At 41.4% G+C, this 25636-nt stretch overlaps 1 long non-coding RNA gene across 1 annotated transcript; it reads left to right on the top strand.

The window, feature by feature from the left end:
- The first annotated feature begins 9583 nt into the window (after positions 1–9583).
- Positions 9584–25146, top strand: LOC127652189 (uncharacterized). The gene is made up of 3 exons (XR_007971676.1): positions 9584–9802; positions 20543–20604; positions 25011–25146. It is a non-coding gene; the product is annotated as an uncharacterized LOC127652189 (long non-coding RNA).
- The last annotated feature ends 490 nt before the right edge of the window (positions 25147–25636 follow it).

The following is a 25636-nucleotide window of genomic DNA, read 5'->3' as shown; positions in this document are numbered from 1 at the left end:
ATTGCATAGTGACAGATCCTTTTTTGTGTGTGAGAGTGAAATAAAGCAGGCCTTCATACCGATTCACAAACTCTATTTTAGGGCAAATAGAATTTGCTTAACTGTCTCTGCTTCTCTGGACACCCTGACAGCTCGTTTCCTTGGTGTCATTCAGAAAACTCAGTCATGAATTGAGGTTCGGTTTGTTCCGATGGCAGTGATTCCCATCATTGGTGGGGTGTTTGTGTTTTATGTGTCTCATTTCTTTTCTAATACTAAAGGATTAAAAGATTCACCAGTGGTTTAGAGCTGATGTCATGGCATAAGCAGTGACCCCACAATTGACCAATTGGAGGAAGGTTTTGAGGATGGATTTGGAGAAATCATGAACAGTCGATCAGGTAGGAAAAAACCTGATGATTGCTTTAGATGTTGATATTTACATTTGACATTTTATGCATTTGGCAGACGCTTTTATCCAAAGTGACTTAAAGTGCAATTATTACAGGGACAATCCCCCTGGAGCAACTTGGATTAAGTGTCTTGCTCAAGGACACAATGGTGGTGGCTGTGGGGTTCGAACCAGCGACCTTCTGATTACCAGTTATGTGCACTATGCCGCCACCACCACTCAAATGATATTATGCCATATCAAGTTAGTTGCATCATCATAAAACATCGACTTTAAAAATCACAGCTGGCATTCCAGCTTGTTCGTAGCTTTCGAGTTTTCATTTCCTTTTTTGTTTGCTTATACTCAAATGTCTTGTACCTTAATATGACAATGTTTATTCAATTAAATTATGATTATTCAGTTATTTTCTTTCACTTGGGAGATCTTAATACATTTTGACAGATGCCGACGTATTCTTTCCCTTTATAATATTCATCACAATCACCACATTTCACTTCAGACTCAGTCTGAAACAAAAAAGTCAAAAAATAAAATGAGTACTAACATTGACAGTTTATATTTGTTGGTGAATTTATGTTTCTACCCCTTTATAACATGGTTCTGAAATACTTTATTTTGATTGGTCAGTCGCAGTGTTTTGCGGTCAGTCGTTTTTGTATAATGACTTTTAAAACTGTATAATTGACCATTGTCCCCGGCAACCAATTTCCTGTGTGCTAATTTCATGTATCTCGTGTCTCTCCGCAGCCTATTTCTTATCACTTAATTAAATGATTTAAGCTCATAAAATTTGGGTTTTGAGTCCATTTATTCATTATTTTGTAAGTATCGATGTTATAAGAGTGATTATACAGTCAGTCAAGGGTGACATTTGTTATGAAGCATTTTGAATGATTCTGTATCTTTAAAAAAAAATCTCAGGCCTGTGCTCTACCCTGAGTGAGTTCATGTCTTTTTTTTCCCATCACTGTCATGCTGTATCAGTAGGGAGTATGAGTGATCTATAAATGCTCTCTGGTGAAAATAGGACAGGTCTTAAAGAGCTTGAAATAGTTGCAGCTGCCTAATGTTGGGTTTCAGAGTCCTTGTTTGAGATTTAGTCGTGTTGTTGTTGGCCTTCTCTTATTTTGTTTGCAGGATACTCACTCTCGTTCATCTTTTGTATCTTCCATGTGGGCATGTTCATGAGCAGCAGTGAAAGTCAGGCAAATAAGTCAACAGCTTGAAGATGAGCCAGAGGACCAAAAAGTACAGTAAACCTGGGAGAAAAGATTATTGAGATAAAACACCTGTTATCTGTCCCACATGGTCAGATCTTGGATTGATTTATCGGCACTGATTGTATCAGTGCACTCTTACAAATTAAGGTTCTTGGAAGCACTTTAGGGTGCTTTCACACTAGCACTTTTGATGAGCACTGCGCACCCGGGTTCTAATGTCAAAGATCAGTTTGTTTTGTTTCACACTGGCAGTTTAGTCCGAAACAGAGCACGGTTGGCATGAACATTTGATTAATGTGAAAGCTGTCATGCAGACCGGGAAGCATACCATGGTATCGAGTAGGAGTTTGGTTGCACTGGGACTGTGGCACGGTTTACATGAGTGAGAAAGCAACCTGTACTCGGGTCTGCACTTGTTCACGAAGTAAAATGAATTGCACATGCATTTTTGATGATTTAAGTATGTTGACAACCTACACACCCGGTCCCGTATTAGGCTAATCAAGCCTCCGTGAGGGATAAAGGTCGACTGCAGAGGATCGTGCGGGAGAGAGAGATAGTTTACGGACATGTCCGTCATATGTGTGTGTTTGTCTTTTGTTTATAAGTTGGTAATTAAAATATTATTTACATTGTCAAGCCGGTTCTCGCCTCCTCCTTTCCACTGATCCCTTTACAGTCATGTTTCAAGTTCCATGCTCTGGACCATGCCTGAGCCAACTGAACCGTGCCCAAGCCAACCTCTTCAAGCGAACCAAGGCAAGGTTCAGTGATCACAGTAGTCAAACGAACTGGACTTTGGGGGCCAAACGTGCTCGGGCACTGTACAGATTGCCTAGTGTGAGTTCACTACACAATGAGTGAGCGTGCAACCAGCTATGTCCTCAAAAATGATTGTTTGTGAGCATCAGATATATGTCCTTCCCCTGGACATGTACAACTGCTAAATTACAACATGCAAAGCTCAGAGGCACAAGTGTCGTTCACTCTGGTGTGCATAATGACAAAATTAATATCAAACACATATATAGCAACCTGATTTGTGCTTTCTATCATGTGCACATTTGTGATAATACAAGTTGGTGACGTATAAGCACCGGGGTTTGACAGAATCATGCATGAGCAGACCAAGGCAGCAGGAGCCACCCCCCCTGGTTTGAGTATTTCTGTAACTGCTGATCTACTGGGATTTTCACACACAACAGTGCCACAACTTTTGAGGTATGCTTAGGGTCATTGTCCATTTGGAAGACCCATTTGTGACCAAGCTTTAACTTCCTGGCTAATGGCTAATGAGATGTTGCTTCAATATATCCACATAATTTTCCCTTCCTTGTGATGCCATCTATTTTGTGATGTGCACCAGTCCCTCCTGCAGCAATGCACCCCATAACATAATGCTGCCACCCCCATACTTCACGGCTGGGATGGTGTTCTTCGGCTCGTCCTTTAATTATTCATGTTATGCACAAAGTAGATGTCCTAAACGACTTGCCAAAACTATAGTTTGTTTATATCAAATCTGTGGAGTGGTTAAAAATGAGTGTTAATGACTTCTGACTTCAACTGTATGTACAGTGTGAGTGTGTATATACGGTATATACAGTGTATATATATATATATATATATATATTTAAGAAATATCACACGAGCAAGAGTGTGATATGGCCTTACATCAGCACTGCTGTGATTCGGCCACGGGCACAAGGCCGCAGGTAATTACAGCAGTCCTGATTTAGGGCCATATAGCATTGCGATTGTGATATTGCTTATATTCAACAGTTCAATGAACAAGTACATAAAAAAAAAAGTATCACGGCTTGTGCTGTTTCTAACAAGTCATTGGATAAACAATGGATAGACGGATGGATGTGTGAGTGTGTTTGTGTGTGTGTGCGAGAGAGAGAGAGAGGGAGCGTGTGCGATCACTTATTGCCACACCCAAGAAGAGATGCTGTCTGCTTTCTGAAGGTCAGCTTTCTCAGTGGAAAATAGACATCCAAGCGGGGGTATTCCTCTCTATTTCACGGTAGCCAGTGTGCAAGAGTCATTCCCTATAGAAAAAACTCTAAAAGACTGATAAAAGGTAAGCACCTTGAGTTCTGTAGTAAATCAGTTGTGTCTCTCAGCTGTGATGAGCCTTAATCCTGAAGCTATTTCCTAGCTTTTGTAATGTATTACTAATACGAGCAACCACTGAGCGCTGTTCTATGTAAACAATGACTAACAGATTCACTTTCCATCACCAACTGGCTCATATTACACACAAAAATTATCTTTGCCAACACCTGCTGGCTAACATGTGTAATTTAAAAAATAAAGACAGTAACTCCTAACAGATCTGTACTGCTCTAACACTTTAGTTTAGAATTGCACGAACACAAGTGGAGTGATACACACACAGTGAAGCGTCCGAGAGCTGATGATGTCAGACCATCAGTGCTCATGGAATGTTTCTTGTCCAATCAGACTTGAGGACCAGAACTAACTATGGTTTATATATATATATATTTTAAAATGCTTTAACAACTGTTTTTTTATCCATTGGCGAGGGGGCAAGCAGGGTTGGGAAGGTTTCTTTTATAAAGTATTCTGCTACAGATTACAGAATACATGCTGTAAAATGTCATTTGTAACGTATCCCATTAGATTACTCAAAGTCAGTAACAAAATATAAATACTTTGGATTTCTTCAGTACTGGCAAATGTTTCACTTGTTTTGACTATAAACAAGTCAAAAAAAGAAAATTAATTTAGATTTATCTTGCCTAAATGATTTCTTTATATTTTTACAGTAAAACAATATTTAAATTCTCACTAAGAATAAGATTTTTGCAGTACATCTTTACTCTAAATATCAAAGGTCTTACTAGAGAAAACAGTTATGCTCCAACGTGCATTTTCATCATAGATATATTGGTTGTAGCTTTCTATACAATGTTAAAGGCTACATTGGTTAGCATTTCTTGTAAAAATAGCCTAACCTCATAAAAAACATTGACAAGGCATGTAATCGTGTAATTTATTGGATTTACGTTTCATCTGTCAAAGCGTTTCTAACTGTTTTCTTGTTAAGCTGAAGAAACGTGATGTAGCTCCTCTGTTAAGCTCCCAAGGGAAAATTCCTCAATTACATAATATCCATCTTTTCACTCACAACTTTATGAACTTGTATGAATGTAACACATCTTAAGAAAGTGTTTCACTGCTGTTTGAAAGCTCCTTAGATCGCATCGTTTGTATGGATAAATGTTTTAGAATAGTCTAAACATTAATCGAAACAAATGACAATAAAATGCAAATTAATCTCTTCAGTAATCAAACTACTTTTTGAATGCAACCAATATGAAACATTCATATTACCAATGATTTAAACTGTAACTGTAGTGGAATACAGTTACTAATATTTTGTATTTGAAATATGTAATCCCATTACATGTGTTCCATTACTCCCCAACCCTAGGGGTAGGATTGAGTATATACCATTTTTGCTTGAACCTTTACATGGCACAGTAAACACAATACTTGCATTTTTACTTCTACTCATTTTTATGTCATATATGAGATCAGCCGTCATAAATAGAACTGTGTGACTGTTCAAATGATGAGCAGGTTCTGCTATAGCATTCAGAAATTCTCAACTCAACATCTCTCTTTGAAATCTGAGTCACTGCAAACCACTGATAACTTCTTCATTGCTTTACTAGAGAAATAATCAGTGCACAGGTAGACCTGAAATGGAGAAGTGTTTACTGCACTCTATTAAGGTGAGCTTTCAGGCCCTGAAGGTGAAATGTTATGTTACTGTTATATGGTACACTGTTACCATTACGCTACAGCAAAAGGATCATTGTTTGTGTGGAGCCCAAATAACACAAATAGTGGAAGAACAATCTGAGACCAAACACATTACATTGCTGTTAACACTATACACCAGATATTTATTAAATGCATCATAGATGGATGGTATCAGGGACAAATGTCTCCCAACTTTGGGGAAATAAATGTAAATGTTAAAATGGAAATCAATATTGTAAAGAAACTTTACTGTTTCTCTCTGGCTGGCATAAAATAAATGCTTACAATAGTAGTACAACCAAAAAGCTGAATAGATGAATGATTGAATTAATAGAGTTTTTCATTGTTCTGTTTGGATAAATCCCGTTGATCAAAGGTGCCACTTGTTATTAAGAATCTCATTCTAGTATCACTTCTTTTTTTCTTTTTTTATACTTCACTCCTACCTGCTGCTTCTGTTGACCTTGATATTAAGTGACATTTAGGCAGAATAGTTTACAAATGTAAAACTTCTGAAAAGATTAAATTTAGGGAGAACCTTCATATGACAAAACAAACAAAAAAACTGATGTATTTTCTTAAGCAAATATGCTCATGTTGTGCAGGACTTTCTCTTGAAATGCCACAATAGATGACACCCTTTCAAGTGCAGAGTTATTTTTTAATGAGTCCCACAAGAATGAGCAACAGTACAGACTGTTACTTATTTAAGATTTCCCCGGCAGATTTACAGATGGAATTATGATGTATTTGTGTCTGTGATTTGATGTGCCAACATGCTGCTTAAAAAACAAATCAGCAGTCTAAACTTAAAGACAGCAGTCACAACAATTTTACTTGCATAATGTGACGCATTTCCAAGTGAAACAGGATATTCCATTTTGTAACTGCATGTTCAGGATGACACATAATCAAATATACTGTACAATTAGTGGACACAAATATAAAGAACTGACCATTTATTTTCAGCACATAATTAATAACCATGTGATGGGGCTTTCTGCCCAATTAAACCTTACAATTATGAAAAAGTGAGACTTAAATGAGTCAAAGTTTACCTTCACAAACCAAGCTGGATTCCTTTTGATCTGTTAATGCCCTTCCTTAAATCAATGTTCCCTTATAAGAACTAACCGATAAGATAACATCCAAATTCTTTCACCATTTATTTTATGAACACTTTTAAAAACAGTGTCCATGATACACATACCTATACACTCCTAAAGGATTATTAGGAACACCTGTTAAATTTCTCATTAATGCAATGATCTAATCAACATTATCTATTGTGGCATTTCAAGAACACCATACTAATACTGTGTTTGACCCCCTTTCGCCTTCAGAACTGCCTTAATTCTACGTGGCATTGATTCAACAAGGTGCTGAAAGCATTCTTTAGAAATGTTGGCCCATATTGATAGGATAGCATCTTGCAGTTGATGGAGATTTGTGGGATGCACATCCAGGGCACGAAGCTCCCGTTCCACCACATCCCAAAGATGCTCTATTGGGTTGAGATCTGGTGACTGTGGGGGCCATTTTAGTACAGTGAACTCATTGTCATGTTCAAGAAACCAATTTGAAATGATTCGAGCTTTGTGATATGGTGCATTATCCTGCTGGAAGTAGCCATCAGAGGATGGGTACATGGTGGCCATAAAGGGATGGACATGGTCAGAAACAATGCTCAGGTAGGCCGTGGCATTTAAACGATGCCCAATTGGCACTAAGGGGCCTAAAGTGTGCCAAGAAAACATCCCCCACACCATTACACCACCACCACCAGCCTGCACAGTGGTAACAAGGCATGATGGATTCATGTTCTCATTCTGTTTACGCCAAATTCTGACTCTACCATCTGAATGTCTCAACAGAAATCGAGACTCATCAGACCAGGCAACATTTTTCCAGTCTTCAGCTGTCCAATTTTGGTGAGCTCTTGCAAATTGTAGCCTCTTTTTCCTATTTGTAGTGGAGATGAGTGGTACTCAGTGGGGTCTTCTGCTGTTGTAGCCCAGCCGCCTCAAGGTTGTACGTGTTGTGGCTTCACAAATGCTTTGCTGCATACCTCGGTTGAAACGAGTGGTTATTTCAGTCAAAGTTGCTCTTCTATCAGCTTGAATCAGTCGACCCATTCTCCTCTGACCTCTAGCATCAACAAGGCATTTTCGCCCACAGGACTGCCGCATACTGGATGTTTTTCCCTTTTCACACCATTCTTTGTAAACCCTAGAAATGGTTGTGCATGAAAATCCCAGTAACTGAGCAGATTGTGAAATACTCAGACCGGCCCGTCTGGCACCAACAACCATGCCCTGCTCAAAATTGCTTAAATCACCTTTCTTTCCCATTCTGACATTCAGTTTGGAGTTCAGGAGATTGTCTTGACCAGGACCACACCCCTAAATGCATTGAAGCAACTGCCATGTGATTGGTTGATTAGATAATTGCATTAATGAGAAATTGAACAGGTGTTCCTAATAATCCTTTAGGTGAGTGTATATTGCAATGTAAATGAAAAGAGTAAAGGAATATGCTTAGCTATTCCATTTATACTTACAGTGGAAGTGAATGGGGCCAGTCCATAAAAAATAAAATACACATTGTTTCAAAAGTATGTCCATAAAACATAAACATGATTTGTTTTAACATGATTTTAGTATGATAAAGTTGCATACTAACCCCTTCTGTGTAAAGGTATATCCAATATTATGAATGTTGTGACAATGAGACCATGTATTCATGGTATTGGGAATAACTTTACACAGATGAGGTTAGTAAGTGGCTTTAACACACTAAAATCATGTTAACTTATATAATGTTTACATCTTGTTGCTACACTTTTGAAATAATGTGTATTTTAGCGCACATGGACTGGACCCACACTGTTACAAAGAATCCTATTAAATTTACAGTAAAAAAAACTGGCCACTGTGGCAGCATATCACTGGATATCATTTTGGCACCCGTTTATTTTTAAGTTCACTTCTGTATTCATCATTACATGATATAATGCTAATGTACTCTACCAGCCTACTGGGGAAATGCAACAAAATATACTATTGATCACCATAATGACAAAGGTGTTAAAGCAAAAGGCCAAATGATGACTTGATATTAATCAAGAGAAACTCGTCTAGCAAAAAATATTTACGCAATGCACATTGTCACTCACACAAAGACAAAACATCACCAGGTTAACACGACACTAAAATAATTTAATAATTGAACAACATACTGTAAAATGTAACATAAAGCACCCCAATGCACATAAATTATATATCTAAAAAATTAAGAAGAAACATATATTTTAATAAAATATAATCAAATGTGATAGGTCATGCACCTCTGGGAATGCCCAATTATTGTTTTCACTGTAATTTTACAATGTTTTACCATAAAAAGCCATGTATTTCCTTGTTAACCAAAATATACATTTTCACAATCACCTATAAAGATTTTTTCCCTGTAAAATTACATGTATTGATTTGTGAATATATACTTTTTCACTGTAAATGGTAAAGTAACTGCCAGTTAATCAATTAACAGTTTTTCACTGCAGTATTTTACATTATTTAGTTTTTGTTAAAATGACAAAATATTAGATATTTTTACAGTGCATTCTTTTCCATTATAAGTGCCTCACAGTAACTGTGATTTTTGTTTTTTTAAATAAACAAGGTGTTGTTATTATTTTCAAATGCTGTAAATTGAGTTCAACTTGAATGAAACGCTGAACATCCTATTCCTTAAAACACACACACACACTTTACATTATAGGCCTAAACATAAATGTAAAACATAATGATTTGTATTTGCAATAACAGCAAGAAATGTAAACAAATTATTAATAACCAAGTAGGCTATCCACAAAATTTCATATTGAAGTCGCATTATTAATTGGTATTACTGCTTACTAATATAATTGCACCGTAGTCCAACATTACACTGTAAAGTTAAGTTGTTAATGTCTTATTGATCCCTGTCTGGTGTCAGCTATTATTCTATAGGCCGTGTTCTTTATTAGACACTCGGTCCCCGTTAGATACAGACAGATAGAACAGTAGTAAATCAGCCCGCATGCCAGAGCACCGTTACACCTAACGGCATATCAGCGGATCACAGCGGCGGTATAACTGCCACCCAAGTGAGGGAGTCCGGGAAAATCAAGCGGCAAAGTGTCCACCCACAGTTTCTTCACCGAATCGCTACGTTCCTGGGCATGAAGAGTTACAACAGCGCGTATGTTTAACAACGAGGAAACCGGATAATCAGACCCAGTTCTGTTATTTATACATGTAACGGACACCACCACATCATAAACGTGGCTCTGTGAGTCAAAACCCATTACCAAGGAAATAGTTGGTTATGGTGTCGGATCCTCATTGGGGTAAGATTGAATTAACATACTGAAATACTCTTCTAGTGTGAGGTGATTGTTAGGCTCCGTTCACAGTGAATGCGTTTTTGCGCTGTTGTTTAATTGTTCTCATTTGGAAACCTGCGTTTAACGGACTCGTTGCGTCGCGTCTCGCGCGGGGAGACGCGTTTTTAGACGCCATGTTAACTTAAAAAGAACTTCAGCATTTATAAACGCGTCTCGAGACATGCGTTCTGTTACATTCGTTGCACTGCGTCTAGTTTTTTTTAGTGCAAGACGAGTTCGGTCTGAACGGCCCCTTAAACAGCAAAGGCTATTGACGACTTTATTAGGCTACGGTGTGTCACGAGAGCGCTTAGATCCTCCACTGGGCGCGTCTTGTCTCTAAATTGATTAATTTATAATAAACAATTATTGTATTTGTATAAAGCATGCATGGATCTATTTTATTGTTATTTCCGATTTAAGAAAGATTTGGACGTGATATTTGTGAAAAGTTTGGTGGCGCTCGCTACTGTTAAAACACGCAGTTAAATATTCCTATCAGTGGAGTGCGCTCAGTTCACTGTTGTGATTTTATATAAATCCTGGGAGGGAAGAACGCATCCAAACGCATCGATATGCCTTTTGATCTTAAAATAAAAACAATGGCTTGCATTTGAATACTGGCTGAATCAGATTGGGTTTGTGAAACGTAATGCTGGAATCTTGCCTAGGATATGTGTGCTGAAATTAAATGGCTTAAAGCGTCGTCCTCAGGTGTGTCCGTCCAGTGTCTTTGTATTTGCCCGTTAGCTTCGACTGAAGCCCGTCACCTCATCATCCTATTTGCACAAGGGCGGATATAATCCAGCGCAGGAGAAGCAGCAGCTGCCACCTGCCTGGAGTCACGCCCCCGATCAGTGGCAAAGCAATGCTTTCATTCTCCTGTCTGTCTGCACATATTTATTTTTATGTCTGTCTATTTATTTAAACACAATTGCAATCAAATCCTACAGAGCCAATGCTTTATTCCTATTCATTTCACAGCTTTGCATTATCAGGGGGCTTCACAAATGATTATTGTCACAACTAGTAAATAACAGCTATTATGGCCTGTTGATTAAAATTGCATTGGTGATGACATTCATGCAAGGAATTTAACGCCTCCACTCTTATCAGACATCGACCTTTGTTGGCAGGTCATTGCTCATACACCTCTGTGGGTAAGCTGTCTGTCTGCACATATTTATTCTCATGGGGAGAAAAAAATCAGTTTTTTCATGTGTGGTAGCACAAAATTGTGCTTTAAGGAATATTCCTGTTTCAATACAAGTCAAGCTCAATTGACAACATATGTGGCATTCATTTTGATTCGTACCTCCTTTTTCTTAAAAAAAAAAAGTACAAATCTGGGTTACAAAGGGAGTGAATAGGGCCAATCCATAAACGTTAATATACTCACTGTTTCGGGGATGGTGACACCATGCGAGGTTCGGACATGTGAACGGTGAGTTCTGTGCACTTTGCTCGTTTTAACAATATTAATGTCATAAACCGGTGAGATTTGTTAAACTGTTCCATAACTGTTCTAGAAGGACAATATGTCAAAGAATTAAAAATCCTCAGGCTCTGGAGACATTAAAAGACACTTACTTGCTCAAGGCCAAAGAGGGTCAGGATATGGTGAAATTCCTAGATGGGCTCTTTCGGAGTCTGCTCGACATAACAGGCCATAAGCTGGAAATCGAGAGAGCTCACAGGTTTGCAGCTCGGCGATCCACTGAGGGAGACAGGCCCAGATCAATTCTGGCCAAATTTCTGAGAATCATCAGCTAAAGTATAATGCTATATGTTGTTATGCGAGGCGAGGAGTAAATGAAGGCTTTCTTGGAAGAACCACAGCATTTTCTTGTTCCCAGACTTTGCAAATTCAAAAAGAGAGAAACGTAATCGATACAAGGAATGCAAGAAACTCTTACATAAACGGAAGGGTGCTTTTGCACTGATGTTCCCGGCCAAATTGAGAATAGATGCTAAGGATGGCCGTAAAACATTCACATGTCCCCAGCAAGCAATGTCCTTCATAAAGTCAATGGAGTGAGTAAGTTATTTTGTGGTACTCATGTTGCAGCTGAGAGGACCGACTCACTGAACATTCACTTGACTGTCCAAGGAAACTGAGTGCCTTTTTTGTTTCTTTTTGTGCTTGTTCCGCCTAGCGGCTGGAGTTTGTTTTGTGGAGGAACACACCTTCGGGACAGTTATGTGGATGAATCTACATGTTCTTTGTGTTTATTCTGCATATTGGCTGGAGATTGTTTTACAGATTATCTTTTGTTGTGTAATTCTGTCTCACACAATTTGAATAGAAACACAGGACTTGAGCAATCCGATGGCATAGTTGTCATGGTGGCTCTCGTAGGCGTACATGGACTGTTTGAGTTTAGAGTGATGGACGGCATTTGGCGCTGTCGTGCTCGTGGTTAATGTGCATGTCTTTCTTTTTTAGGTTTATTTGGTTTGGGGGAAGTTTGGGGATTGATTGTTGCACTAATGTTGGAATGTGGCCTTTATAATTTTGTTTGTGGTCACCACGACACGCCTCCTGCAAGTGGACACCGGTCCGCAGAAAGCAGAGGTCTGTCCAAGGGTTGAAAGTCTGACGGCAAGAAGGGGTATATACACGTCACACGGTATATGCCGTGGCGCCATGCTCATCTCGGGACTCGAGTCTGTAGCCATTGCTGAAGCAGTCTCATATGCATCAACTCGAGCACGCGGCCACGGTTGAGGATGCCATATGCCCCAGGAGCCTCTGGAATTGTTTTAGAGGAACCGCTGTGCCGGGCTCGAAGAGAGCGAGGCACCTGAGCACTGACTGAGCAAGCTCGTTGGTGAGATGTGCTGTCATTGAGACTGACTCTAACTCCATGCTGAGAAAAGAGATGCTCTGAACCAGGATGAGCTTGCTCTTTTGCCAGTTGACCTGAAGCCCTAGGCAGCTGAGGTGCCTGAGCACCTGGTCCCTGTGAGCGCACAGTAACTGTCTCGCCAGTCGTCGATGTAGTTGAGTAATCGGATGCCCACTTCCCCTATCGGGGCAAGAGCTGCCTCTGCGATCTTCGTGAAGACGCAAGGGGACACGGACAGGCCGAAGGGGAGGACCCTGTGTAAGGCCCAGATGAGAACTCGCAAGTCCAAGATTGGTCGCAACCCGCCGCATTTTTTGGGTACGATGAAGTAAGGGCTGTAGAAACCCTTCTCCATCTTGGCTGGAGGGACGGGCTCTATCGCATCCTTGAGGAGCAGGGTCGTGATCTCTGCTTGTAAGGCGCTGGCTTTCTCGCCGCGAACGGAAGTGGAGCGAACACCGCTGAAACGAGGCGGGAGCAGGGCGAACTGAATTGCGTAGCCACGCATCGAAACTCTGCACGAGGGGCACTAATGGGACAATCGCTTTTGACATACCAGGGGGGAGCAGCGGAGCCTTCCTGGTCCTGGAAGGGGTCCTGGAGAGGGGGGGCGTATGCTCGACGCTGGGCTGAGAGCTGCGCCCGGGTTTAGGCGGAGTTACCTGTTGTTTAGCCGCAGGGGGATGCCCTCAGTGAGCAGGCGGGGCGTGCTGGTTTGGCGGCGCCGCGGCAAGATGTGCCATCTGCTTCTTCACTGCCGAAAACTGCTGGGCGAAGTCATCAACGGTGTCGTCGAAGAAGCCAAGCTGGGAGACGAGTGCATAGAGAAAGCGTGCCTTGTTAACGTTGCGCATCTTGACCATGTTCAGCCAGAGGTGATGCTCCTGGACCACGAGGGTGGCCATGGCCAGCCCGAGTGCCTGCACTGTGACCTTCGTGGCTTCGAGGTCTGTAGCAGAGCGCAGTTCCTGCAGCATGTCGGGGTCGGAACTACCCAGGTGCAGATCTTTAAGTGCCTTGGCTAGGTGAACTTGCAGGAGAGCCATGGAACCGATCGAATAGCCGTGAGGGGGGACGGAGATTTCCAGTCCAGCCTTGCACTCACGGCGGCCCAGGAAAGCATAGCGGACATCTGCACATCGGCCTCAGACTGGGTGAGCAGACCTGAAGGTGGCAGCCCAGATGAGTCATCAGCATCACCCACTGTGACGCTCTCCGATGCAGCGGCGATGTCGCCATCCAACTCCGGGGGCTCAAGGGAGCATGCCAGCTGGCTGCGAGGCGAGCCACACTCATCTCGAGCTCGGACAGTAGCAAACAAGCGTGCCGGGGGGTGGGTGGTTCGTGGGGATTTACCCGGCGAAACCGAGCCCGTCGTCATCCCCAAATCGCCTTCATCGCCAGCGGGTCGTCTTCAATCCCGTGGGAAGAAGGAACGACGCGGGGGGCGGCTGAAGTGGCTTTCTCTTGTGAGAAAAGAAAGCCGCGTCCGCAATGTTGCCATGGCTATGTTCTCGCACTGATAACATGAACCATTCATATAACGCTGCCTGCTTTTATGACCATCAGAAGTGGAGAGAATTCAACCGCATCCAGGCACTACACAGAGGCAGAAAGACATCTTTAAAAAGACACATCCTGAAAAGGACGTTCGACGTATGCTGTGTATTGCTCTTTTATGAGTGGGAACTCAAACTCTTTTAGAGGAAATAAACTCTTTTTAGGAGGAGAAACACTTTTCAGGCAATGAAAGCGACGTCGAAGCGCCCAGGGGCGTAGACTGCACAGCGTGCAGAGAGAGAGCGAGAACGCCAGCTGGATGCGCGCCGTAGATCCAACAGCAGTGCTTATCACCAGTAGAGGTGAGTGAAACAGTGGTGAACTCAGCTTGCTGTTGCTCAAACATTCCTCTCCAAAGAAAAATTCTGACTGGCACTCGCTGCCCCGCTTCCCTTTATACCCGTATGTCCGGGGCAGGGCATGCAAATTCTGTCTGCAAACTTGACATTGGCCTTTTCTCAGGTTCAGAGGTGTCCAGATGAATTAAAGTAATACAGGTTTGGCATCCCAGGAAGACCCCTTGTGTCACTTCATTCGACACAACGTCGAGTGAGTGACAGAAGGGAAACACATCACGCTTCGGCTACTGTGGACAGTGCTTCAATTTAAGTTAACCACAGACCGATTTTAGCTAAAGAAAAGCTGATCTACTGTTTCTGAATTCACTGTGAGATTAGTTTGCTCATTGTATGAAAGTAAGCAGCTTGGCCATTCTACCAAACTTCTCCATTGGTGTCCAGATGTAATACAGGTTTGGAATGACTGAGGGGTGTAAATGAAAGGGATGTGCCTGAAACTGAATACATTATTTGGAAAGCCACTAATGATGACTTCCAAACGAATAACAAATTCATCCGAATAATAGAAACAAATATTCAGAAGACAGATCATCCAAGGAGCACGAGTGTGTTTTTATTTGTTTAATATTCGCTGCAAAATGTTTGCTTGACATTTCACAATTGCTTGACACCTCATGTTGTTATACGTGCACACTGTACAGACATGAACAAAAATTCTGTTTCAGCAGATATTAATATCATATTCTGCTTCATCTGGTAAGAATAAAAATAAAGAATATATCAATAATATAATAAAATAATAAAAATAATTATTACTATTACTGTTGTTATATTATTCGTAGTAGTAGTATTTATAATAATACTATTTATATAGGCCTATCCAAGGCATATTTTATATACAGAATCTATAGATATAAGAGTCATATTTTAATATTAGTTTGACACATTTCTGGTTTAAGCCACACCCATATTTGGTCCTATCCGTATACAGTTACAGATACTTTTGGCATCATGGAACGTTACAGTTATCTGATTTGTTCCAGAAATTAGTGATCCTTGATAAGAATAGATGTTCTCAATTGCTGCTTATTGCAGTTTTGAGATGTCATTACAAGAAATTGTTCTTTACAGCAAAGGAATGAAATTTGCTCTGGGCTTGATATATTGCACTGGAAGTTTTGGGAACTTTCATCCAAAATTGGTCTACTTGGCAGAATTAAAGCAAATTTCATTGTGCGTTTGGATGTGAAGTGAAAGCATATACGTGAGCCTGAACAGTGGTGGCTCAGCGGTTAAGGCTCTGGGTTACTGACCAGAAGGTCAGGGGTTTAATTTAATTTAATTTCTTAAAAGGGACAATACATATTAATGAACATTTTCACAAATGTAAATATGTCAGATTACAGCCTTAGGCTAATTTCCATCTGCTGACCCTCTGGCAGGTTGATGTTACACACAAGAGCAGTGATTACAACATGTTAGAACAGACAGTAACAACAAGAGTGGACAACAAAAGACATATAGAAAATTGGAAAGCGTTGACTATATTGCACAAACCACAATTTGAAAAGGTTCAAGCCCCAACACCACCAAGACACCACTGTTGGGCCCTTGAGCAAGGCCCCTTGAACCTATCTGCTCCAGGGGTGCCGTATCATGGCTGCCCCTGCACTCTGACCCCAGCTTAGCTGGGATATGTGAAAAATAAATAATTTCACCATGTATATGTAGAAATGTATGTATATTGTGTGACAATTGATCAATTTATTTATCCCCTCACAGTATTTTACGTTCCCTCGCAAAAAATGAATCATGTTTTGGATATAGTTTAACTATGGATTCCAGTAAAACCAAAGTAACCACAAAATGTACCTTATTTTTACTAAAGTAACTATAGATCAACAATGGCTTTTGTAGTAAAACCATATTAATAATACAGGAAACTGTGGTAATAAAAATCATAATTTTGTGATTCCCTCAAAAATACAATGCAGTTACTACAATCATGGTTGTTGGTTTGCTATAATATTACTAGTAAAACCATGGTTTACACTAGAAGCAATGGTTACTACAATCATGGTTACTAAAGTATTGCTATAGTAAAACCATAGTTAATTTATTGCAAAGCAACACTAAATTTATTGCGAGGGAACGCAAAACTATTTCAGAAAAAAAACTAAATATCCCTGTCCGCTAAGGGGCTCCGTAGTGAGAGGTAGTACAATTGTCATGAAAAACTAAAACAAGACTGTTTTTGATACAAACATTTATAAATATATATAAAATAAACAACTTTACTCACATTATGGACAAGTTTTTAAAAAGAAGAGATGATGCAACAAATATAAAACAAGATTCAATACTTCCAAATTTAAAAAAGAACAGATACGTTTAATCAAAGGCAACTGGCTGTCAAACACACTGAGCTACACATAACACATAAGCTACACATATGTATTTTCTCAGACACATTTTGAGTCTAAATAAACACACAACTTACAAAATTTCAGTAGTACACCCTCATGACAATAGCCAAATCATACTGTGTTACACTTGCTATAGTTTACTTCCATGTTGCTGCTTCATAAAATAACAATGTCAAATGTAAATGAAGTCAGTGATTGAAACATCAGCAACACCTTGAGTAAAAAATTGCGTGTATAATATGTATGTGTACACACAAATGGAATACAAATAGTTCACCATTGTCACACATAAAATCAATGTGATATAGTCATTTGTATGAATATAGTCTTATTTTTTATCATTTGTCTTGTAATAAACAAAGAAATACTGTATCCTGTGATAGTAAACTTATATTGATATGCAAAAATGATAAAACTATGATTTATGGAAGCGATAAAAAAAAAAAGCAATACTTAAATATCATGGGTCTTTTATGACCTTATACACATTTGGTAATAAAGCAGTAATAAAAAAAAATAAATCTTTTGCAATTTTTCCATTTTTATTTAATGTATTTATGTATTGTTACACTATTAAGAAGAGAAAGGTTGAGGGATACTAAAGAGGTGTGGGCATAATTCCAAAAAATGGGTACAGTGGGTGGAATGAGGTCCAGAGTCACTAAAGTCCCGAGCATTAAAGGATTAATAGCCTATTTATTTGTATCAACTTTTTGAACTGCCATTTTGGCATGAATGAAATTTTGACATTTACAGCAATGGAACTTTAATTTAATGTTTGCAGTGTTGATCTTAAAAATTTCCATTGACACTACTGTTGTATTATTACAGCAACAATGGGAGTGTGTGTGTGTGTGTTATTGCAATTATAAGCATGACATGGTGCAGTGAGGCTTGAAGCAAAACTGAGCCATGCTACAGTGATTATACACTCAGTTGGAGCGTAAGTTGACCAATGGGAACAATGAATCGAAACCATTTCATGATGATTATTTCGATAATATTTCTGTTTGGAGAAAGAACAACTGGAAGATTGAAATCAATTATGCATGAAGGAGCTGTCCTACAACTTGAATCCACACAATTCTGAGTGTGGATTCACCACCTTGTGCTTTGTGTACACAAGAAATGATCAATACAATACATTAGTTATTCCTATAGTTCCAGGCTGTTGGAAAAGGTTTTATCATCAGCGCCCCCCAGACTGGACAATGTCACAATCAGTCTTAAACCTAAGATACCCATGAGAGGAATGCAGAGAGATCTGAATCACAGCAATTTGAAAATATTAGAGCAGGGAACAACACAAGCATTTCGTATGATATGGGAACCAAATATTCTTGGTACAGATTGATTTTTAATTTTCCAAGGCCCAGCATTTGCTTCACTTGCTTGGCAGATGCAAGAGTGACTTTTTGGCATTTTGTCAACAGTAGTCTCAGTTCACAGCTCTAAGTAAAGCACCATAACACATTTTCAAGTTTCCTTTTTCCCAGAGGCAACTATAAGTAAGCCATTTGTATGTTCATTCCCCAGAAAAGTTAAAGCATATTAAACACTTCACCTTTTTAGTTATTTAGGCATTGTTTTAGCGAGCTCGCATTGAGGTCTAGCTCCATTGTGGTAGCCTATAAAATGCCTAATATTAAATTTGGCTAGCAGCACCACAGTGCTATTTTTTTGTTTGGTATACTGATCTTGCTAATAGTTCATTGTGACAGGGCGGAGGGCGGGGCCGGGTCTTGATCATACACACCCGGTCCCGTATTAGGCTAATCAAGCCTCTGAGGTATAAAGGTCGACTGCAGAGGGTCGTGCGGAGAGAGAGATCGTTAGCGGACATGTCCGTCATGTGTGTTTGTGTCTTCTTTTATGTTTATCATTAAACTATTATTTATATTGAAAAGCCGGTTTTCCGATACGCCGCAGCTTGTTCCTCGGCCACTCCTCCACCCTCTATCGGACGACAGCCGTGCCTCTCCGGGCGGATCAGAGGCAGTCCTCCAGCCCCTGGCGGACAGAACGCCCCGCTGCGTTCTCGGGGAACAGAAGGGGTCTCCCTCGCCCCTGGCAGCGGTTCTCCAGCTCCAGGCGGTCGCCAGTGAGCCCCTCCCCGCTCGCGGTCGGCGGTCTTAAACCCTGTTGCGTTTCAGCGGCCGGTAGGCGACTCCTGCGCCCCTGGCAGCGGCCCTGACCGGTCCAGGTGGTCGGTTAGGAGCCCCTTCTCCCCTCGCGGTCGGCTGCCATCGTCCTCTTTCAGGCGGCTGGGCTCCTCGCCCCCCGGCAGATGGCCGCGGCTGCTCCGTTGGGGTGGACGGTAGTGGCGAGAACTCTACTACGGCGTATCCCTCCTCCTTCCCAGGTTTCGTCACCAGTGTAAAGTTATTCAATGGAAAGGAGGAGGCGAGAACCGGCTTTTCAATATAAATAATAGTTTAATAGTAACCTTAAAAGAAGACACAAACACACACATGACGGACATGTCCGCTAATGATCTCTCTCTCCCGCACGACCCTCTGCAGTCGACCTTTATACCTCAGAGGCTTGATTAGCCTAATACGGGACCGGGTGTGTATGATCACGACCCGGCCCCGCCCTCCGCCCTGCCACATTCATTTACAATTTACCACTGCATAATCCCATGTTACGTGTTTTAGAAATCATTTTGGTATCTCTTCTTTAAGGTTTCTGAGTAGCTTTTTTGGTTCTTCTGGTCAATTTCTCACAACTCTAAGGTATTGTGTTTGTTAGGCTTGCCTGAACTATACCCTCAATCTCTTAGAATCAATCTTCTTTTGAATGCAGCAGAACATTGATCTGTATATACTATCAACCCTATCTCTCAGCTTTTTCAAAGGCTTTTTGCTCATAGTCTCTTTATATTTAACCTTCCTCATGTCAACTGCCACAATATAGTGAATGTCTTTTTATTGATCACCGTGGACTTTTTAAATTTAAATTCCACAATTCTTAACAGAAATCATCACAATGGGATTACAGTGTTGACAGCTGTGACCATAGAGCCTTAAAAACATTGTTTGTTTAAAATATTAAAAAAATCTAACTTACCTGACCATGTGTCCTACTGTTGAATCGACCATGAGCAGGAAGTGGGAAAGGGGTTCTCAGAGTTATAGCTAACCATAACATTGTCTAATATATTAAAGATTATAATACAATTTGAAGGAGTTGATGCAAAGTGAAGACAACTTTGACAGGCAGTTTTATATGGAAAATATCATTTAAAATTAACTTTATTAACATTTACATTAAGATACATGTGCTTTCATGTATAGAGCATGCATTACAAAATTCAAAATTGTAATGATATTATAAAAAAAAAATATACAAGAAATGAATTCCCGGAGTATACACATTTCCTTTAGATTTAACTTTCAGTATTTTATTATGTATTTCTTGAATTTTAATACAAAGAGAACTTTATGTAGGACATGTTTTGTCCCTTATCTTAAGAATCAGTGCTTTATATTTCCTTTGTAATTAAATGACAAAGGTTAATTCAGAATTAAGTTCGTTTTTTGGTATTGATGATGTTCTCTTAATTTGCAGGTGAACGAGAAGATGTTCAGAAGAAAACCTTCACAAAATGGATGAATTCACAGTTTGCTAAGGTAATGTGTTGCTTATGTATTGTATTAATCACATGTTGAAGTGACACCTATGAGTCACTATTTAAAAAATAAATCATCATTAAAAAAGCTTTACTCCTAAATAAACTAATAGTACTTTTGAAAAATAAGTTTAAAATTATGTATACTCACATGATGAGTTGAAGACAGTCATATCAGAAGCATAATAAAAGCTTTTTTTGTTTTATATGAAGCTGGGCTGCCATATTGCGATTACATGGCCAGTAGAATATTACTTATTTATCTTGGTATTCACACTGTTATTGGACAATTTCACTCATGGAATAAATTAATTATGGCTCACTGCAAATAGACCATTTGTACAGTGGCATTAGTTACTAAAAACTATAGCTTTTGTGTGATGCCACATCCACATTGCTAGATGTCAGTACAAATCCAAGATAACTACCATAACAAAAATTCTGTATTTGGTATTTTATACTTATAATTAACTATTTATAGTTCTCCTTTTAATTGATATTAACCGGTGAGAACTGAAATAATTTTGATTGTTAAAATGTGCTGGGAGTGTAGGATGTCTGACTGTGGGGACATTCAAATGTACTTACGTGCAAACAAGTCTGATGCCTCGCAGGATCAAGATGGCAGGGGTCCAGTTTATAATGACAGTGAGCCTCATGATGTAGGTGTAACCCGGGCACACACAAGACGAGACAGTCACAATGTCAGAGTAAACTGCTTTATTGAACAAAGCGGTCAACAGTGCAAAACAGGGCAAATCCAGTGTAGAGTCGTCAAAGGGGAGCGTAGGGTCAAAAGCCGGGGTAATCTGAATAACAATAACAAGTGGGAACGAAGACAGGGGAACAAGTTGGCAAGCTAAGAGGTGATGAGTAGGGGCAAAACTAGACGGGACTAGCAGGGGCAAAACTAGACGGGACTAGCAGGGGCAAAACTAGATGAGACTAGCGGGGCAAAGGTACGGGAAACTAAACATACAATAACCAACACTAAACAAACGAAAGGATAGTGAGTTATATAGGGGCGAGTGCAGGTGTGAACAATGACAGGTGATTGGGACTGTGGCAGGTGTAACTAATATGTGGGGATAGGAAGCGCGTGAGTGCAAGTGGTCATGTGAGTCAGAGGGGGGAGAGAGGAAGCGGGAAGCGAGCATGCTTGCGGAGTGTATGTGTGCGTGCTCGTGGACGCGGAGATGGGGCAGAGGAGCGGGGTTCGTGACAGTAGGTCAAGATATTGTGAACATTTATGTAGCACTAACAAAAATCTTGATCTATATTGAGGGCTTTGCAGAAATACGTCTAGTGACCATATCTGTGGAGGCGAAATTTCCACCCTGATTACAAGAATAGACAATGTTGAAAAGCGAGTCGAATTCCTGGAGTCAGCTGGAAAAGAGCTACAGGCTAAACCGCCTGCCACCAAGGCTGATATGGACAAGGTGAGGGAAAAATAGAGGATATGGAAAATCAAAGCAGACATAATAATGTTTGTTTCATTGGAATCCCCAAGGGAAAGGAAGGTCAATATATGATCAAGTTTTTGGAGAGGCTCATTCCGAATTTGATCAACACAGCGGGCCGTCATCTTGAAATAGACCACTCACACAGATGCTTGAATGATCCAGACTACTTTTGCAGTCAGCAGACAGAGAATTTGTTTTATGAGCAAAGATGAATATAGGCTAGTTGTGCTGGGAGGACTGCAACATTATGATTTTTCCGGACTTTGCCAAAGCTATACAAGCAAAGCAGGACAGATTCAAAGAGTGTAAGAAATTTCTGCATGAACAGAAGCTTTACCCTGCTAATCTGAGAATTGACACCAAGGATGGACAAGACTTTTACATGCCCACAACAAGCTATGGCCTTCATTAAATCAGTGGTGTTAGTGGGTAACTTTGCCTGCACTTAATCAATAATTTAGACCACACATCGTACATTTTGCTGATGAAGTCAGAGAGGGTTTTTTATTCTGTTGTGCACGGGGTTGAAGCTCATCTTTTTTCAGTTCTGTGGGCTGTTCAGGATTTTATGGTTACATCAATGTGTATATAATTTTGCCTTGGGTACCCAATTTATCTTTGCATATCAATATGTCACACTTTAATATAGGTAAAATGTTTCTCTCCACGTGGAATGTTAATGGGCTGGGGTACCCTATAAAAAGGAAGAAGGTTGTATCTTTCCTTAAGCATAAAAAACATGATGTTCCTTCAAGAAACGCACCTTTCTTCACAGGAAGCTGATAATCTTGGTAGGGCATGGGGTGGGTATGTGTTTTGCAGTGCTGGTTGTAAGAGCAGGGTTGTCATCACATTGATCAGTAAGCATTTATCATTTAAAGCTACACTTGTCATGTCTTGTCCTGTCTTGTCATGGTATGTCTCGTTTCTGTTCTTTCCCTCTACTCTGTCGCCCTCTGCTGATTGTTATATGTTACTTTCCCTCTCCTTTCCCTCCGCTTCCAGCTGTTTCTCATCTCCCCTTAATTCCTCGTTAATCCTCTTCCCACCTGTTCCCCCTTTCCTCTGATTAGCTCTCTACTTCTCTCCCTGCTCTCGCTGCATTCTTTGCCAGATTCTCACTAGAGTTTCTGTCACTCTAAGCAAACTACAATCCTGTTATCTCTGTCCTGAGTCCTGTCCTGTTGGCATCTGCTGTCACCTCTCTCTGTTCGCTGCTAACCATCTCCACTATTTGTGCCCAGTTATCTGACGCTACGAGAGAGTTGGTATCCGCTATCCACCCTCGACTCCGGTCGGCCCTTGGGAGAGATCCACAGCCTGTAGTTGCTTCCCCGCTTAACCTGACTGTTACCCAAGGACTCGCTCTGAGACTACCAGGAATCACTTATTTGTTCTGTTTTTTATTCGCCCTCTCTGCGGGTTGTTTGTTTGCATACCTCTCAAGGAGAAGACTTTGTGTTTGACATTATTCCCTGAACTTCATTAAAAGACTCTGTTTTTGTTATATCGCTTTTGGGTCCTCACTTACCACCTTAACAGAAGAATCCGACCAAGATGGACCCAGCGACCCCGGCCTCACTCCAGTCAGCCGTCGAGATCCAGGGAGCGATGCTGGGCAGACACGAGGCAGAGCTGTCTGCGGCGCGGCACGCCATTGAGAGCTTGGCTGCTCAGGTCTCCGAACTCTCGAGGCAGATACCTTTGCGCCCTGAGCCACCGGTCACCCCCAGGGCTCCCGAGCCTCCGGAACCCAGGATTAATAACCCGCCGTGCTATGCTGGTGAGCCCTCTGAATGTCGTGCGTTCCTCACCCAGTGTGACGTTTTTCTCTCCAGCCCACTACCTATTCCCACAGCAGAGCCCGTGTCACCTACGTGATATCTCTCCTTACCGGATGGGCTCGAGAGTGGGGAACGACCATCTGGGAGGCGGAGGCTGAATGTACTAACCGTTATCTGGATTTCAAGGCGGAGATGATACGGGTTTTTGACCGCTCTGTTTTTGGCGAAGAGGCATCCCGGGTCCTATCGTCTTTGCGTCAGTGTAAGCGGTCCATTACTGACTACTCCATTGAGTTCCGTACTCTTGCAGCCTCCTGTGACTGGAACGAGCCAGCGCTGCTTGCCCACTTTCTGGATGGTCTCTGCACGGAGGTTAAGGACGAGATTCTTTACCGAGAGGTTCCCTCCAGCATGGATTCCGTGATTGAGCTCGCCATTTGCATAGAAAGACGGTTCGATCGTCGCCGCCGAGTTCGTGACCAGGAGTCCACATTTTCCTTTGCACCCCTCTCCGCTGCACTACCATCCTCCTCCTCCACCTTGGTTTCTAAGCCCATGCAGCTGGGGGGCATCCGCATTTTGGCTAAGGAAAAGGAGCGGAGAATCACCCACCGTCTCTGCCTCTATTGCGGCTCTGCCACTCACTTCATTACCTCCTGCCCGGTAAAAGCCGGAGCTCGCCAGTAAGAGGAGAGCTACTGGTGAGCGCTACTACCCTGGTCTCTCCTTCGAGGTCTTGCACCACCTTTCCCGTCCATTTCCGCTGGACCGGCTCCTCTGCCACCTGCAGGGCTTTGATTGACTCTGGGGCGGAGGGCTGCTTCATGGACGAGATCTGGGCTCGGGAACACGGTATCCCCCTCATGGATTTAAGAAGGTCCACGGCCCTGTTTGCCTTGGACGGCAGTTCCCTCCCCAAGATTCAGCATGAGACGTTACCTTTGACCCTCACTGTCTCTGGTAATCACAGCGAGACCATTTCTTTTTTTCTTTTTCACTCCCCGTTCGCCCCCATTGTTTTAGGCCACCCCTGGCTAGTCCAACATAACCCCTCTATTAATTGGTCTAAGAATACTATCCTTTCGTGGAATGTCTCTTGTCATGTGAAATGTTTAATGTCTGCTGTTCCCCCTGTGTCCTCTGTCTCTGTTTTTCAGGAGGAGCCTGGTGATTTGTCGAGGGGTGCCGGAGGAGTATCACGATCTGCGGACGGTGTTCTGTCGGTCCCGGGCCACTTCCCTCCCTCCGCATAGTTCGTATGATTGTAGTATTGAACTTTGTCCGGGAACCACTCCCGGGAACACTTTACTCGCTGTCGGCTCCCGAACGGCAGGCTCTCGAGGATTATTTATCTGTAGCTCTCGATGCCGGTACTATTGTCCCCTCCTCCTCTCCCGCCGGGGCGGGGTTTTTTGTTCAGAAGAAGGACGGTTCCTTGCGCCCCTGCATTGATTATCGAGGGCTGAATGACATAACAGTTAAGAATCGCTACCCGCTCCCTCTTATGTCATCAGCTTTCGAGATCTTGCACGGAGCTAAGTTTTTTACTAAGTTAGATCTGCATAATGCTTACCATCTCGTACGCATTAGGGAGGGGGACGAGTGGAAGACAGCGTTTAACACTCCGTTAGGGCACTTTGAATATCGGGTTCTTCCGTTCGGCCTCGTTAACGCCCCTGCTGTTTTTCAGGCACTAATTAATGACGTCCTGAGAGATATGCTGAACATCTTTGTTTTTGTTTACCTCGACGACATCCTGATTTTTTCTCCGTCTCTCCAAATT

Source organism: Xyrauchen texanus, chromosome 11 (assembly GCF_025860055.1).
Source record: "Xyrauchen texanus isolate HMW12.3.18 chromosome 11, RBS_HiC_50CHRs, whole genome shotgun sequence".
NCBI lineage: Eukaryota > Metazoa > Chordata > Actinopteri > Cypriniformes > Catostomidae > Xyrauchen > Xyrauchen texanus.
The sequence above is the reverse complement of the archived record's forward strand: the minus strand, read 5'-3'. Positions and strand labels throughout refer to the sequence as shown.